Source organism: Scylla paramamosain, chromosome 24 (genome assembly GCF_035594125.1).
Source record: "Scylla paramamosain isolate STU-SP2022 chromosome 24, ASM3559412v1, whole genome shotgun sequence".
Taxonomy (NCBI): Eukaryota; Metazoa; Arthropoda; class Malacostraca; order Decapoda; family Portunidae; genus Scylla; species Scylla paramamosain.
In genome coordinates this window covers 3280001-3282500 of record NC_087174.1, presented here as the reverse complement: position 1 = coordinate 3282500, position 2500 = coordinate 3280001, and the positions used below count along the sequence as shown (strand labels likewise).

At 39.1% G+C, this 2500-nt stretch overlaps 1 protein-coding gene across 1 annotated transcript in view; it reads right to left on the bottom strand.

Annotated features, from left to right (window-relative positions):
• LOC135112581 (protein amalgam-like) overlaps window positions 1-2500 on the bottom strand; it is a 162885-nt gene that overhangs the window by 92454 nt on the left and 67931 nt on the right. The gene's annotated exons all lie outside the window — the stretch shown is intronic.

The following is a 2500-nucleotide window of genomic DNA, read 5'->3' as shown; positions in this document are numbered from 1 at the left end:
TCTCTCTCTCTCTCTCTCTCTCTCTCTCTCTCTCTCTCTCTCTCTCTCTGCGTATCGTCAAACAAATCTCTCTCTCTTTTACCCCTCACGCCCCATATACGGTAATTCTCGTGTCGCTCACCAAACAATCAGGGAAAAAGTCACTCCGGCACAAACGCAACATGAATGCAGTCCATTTATCGTCTTCCGGTGATTGGCGAACAGCAGCACCGTCACCCATTAATATTAGTTGCTCCCGTGCCACAGTGAAACCCTGCCGCGCCGACAACAACTCAAAATAAAAATGGATAAAAAAGACGGGGAGAAAAACACACATCAACAACGGCAGGAGTGATAGCCCAAGGTATTCCCTGCTGATGGTGTTCTGTCACTGCAGTTTTTCTCTCTCTCTCTCTCTCTCTCTCTCTCTCTCTCTCTCTCTCTCTCTCTCTCTCTCTCTCTCTCTCTCTTTTTATTTCCTTGTTTGTATTTTTTTTTTTTTTGCTGTTGTAAGTATCTTTGTGTGTGTGTGTGTGTGTGTGTGTGTGTGTGTGTGTGTGTGTGTGTGTGATGTTTGGTTAGTCAGCGATGGGCAAGTGGCATGAATGGTTGTTTATTTATCTATTTATTTATTTTTAGTTGTCTTTTAGCTTATTGATTTTTGCTTTTTTTTTGTGGTGGGTGGGAAGGAGCCTTGTTATGTTGTTCTTTGTATATATATATATATATATATATATATATATATATATATATATATATATATATATATATATATATATATATATATATATATATATATATATATATATATATATATATTTCCACGCTTAATTACGTTACGTGGAACTGATTTCACTAAATTGCTTGTACATTTTCTGTTTACATATCTAATTACTTAACTTAATGTCGCTGTGTTATCAAAGACTACATACATCTTGATTATCACTAATGCTCTTATGATTCTTTGCACAAGGTACTCTCTGTCGGGAACATTACAAACTGTTGGAAAAGGTCAGGAGCTAGATTAAGCTTTCCAAGGATTTCTACAAGTTAATTTCCGGTCTATGTGTTGTATTGAGGGCAAAAAATGACCGTGGGAAGGTTCAAAACAAGGGGATAAGCGAGTTAGCGACACCACGGCCTTCCTTGTCTCCTCGCCTTGCTATTGAGTGTTGGTGGCATTGGTGCTCATTTCCACTTCTGAGGCAATGTTAAGAGTACAGTGTCAATGTTCCTTATCAAACTGTTCCTACACAACAAACAGTACGGCCCGTGTTCTGAAACACTTAGCGCCGCACCTCAACAAATTTCCAAAGGCTGCAGATGAAGTGACACGGGATCTCAAGGGTGTTTTAAATGTTTTATACTGTTTTTGCGGTTCTGGTGACAGATGAACAACATTTCCACAACACCAACAGGAGGAAAACTCTCGTGAACCCGGCTGATCATCTCTGTGGCCTTTGAAAATAGTCGTGGTAAGAGACCGGAGCGTATCTGAAGCTGACTCAACAAACACAGGCACTACCATGAGGATATCCTGTGCCGTCCCTCACAAATCAACTAATAATTCTATATAATACTTTACCTCGCACTCCACCTGCTCTTCTCAGGATGCACGGGGTTGTTCTTTATCCTGCGGCGTAAATAATTACTCCAAACACGAAACACGGCTTGTATGGGTGTATTTAACAACAGCAGCAGCGACACCACCTCCTACGTCACTCACGGAGCACCATTTGTCTACCCGTTGAAAAGTGATATAGCGGGTATAACAATGATAAACCAATGAAAATTATAAGAAGAAAGAAAGAATAGACATATAAGAATTTCCGGAATGCGAGATAAATTATTCTGAAGACAAAACAAGGAAATGCAAGCTTGTAACAAGGCAAATTATCAATAATTATGACAAATATGGGCTTCAAAACTCCTCACTGAGTCTTTATATTCATTAAGTAGATAAATACGCATGCGCAGGTTTGTACCATGCTCCTCTATTATTTACCTGAGAGAGAGAGAGAGAGAGAGAGAGAGAGAGAGAGATAACGTGTATTGTATCTTTCCGTTTTCTATATTGTTGTTTCAGGTTATTATCGACGGGTATCTCCATTACTAGCATACGGTGGTACTTGAGGCATCAGCTACTCAATACCAAGGATCCTACTTTTTTTATACCTTCCTTAGATTCTACTGTCCCTCTGTTGTAATACGGGGAGGGACTGAGAGGGGTGGTGATTCTTGTCGTGGCCGCTAGAGGCACCACCGTCGCGCTAGACATCACGCACTGTATCGTATTATCGTAGCATATAATCCACGTTAGCATGTCAAAGTGGTGATTATGCAATTAATAATTCATAACTGAAATACCAATAACGGCGAGATACATTTATACATATTGTTCTTTAGATAGCTTACTCATACTTCCATGTTACGTAAATACGTTTGTAACAATATCTTCACTGATTTGAAAAAAAAAAAAAAAGTGATTAGCCGTAATAAGTATATTATGAAATAGTTTAAA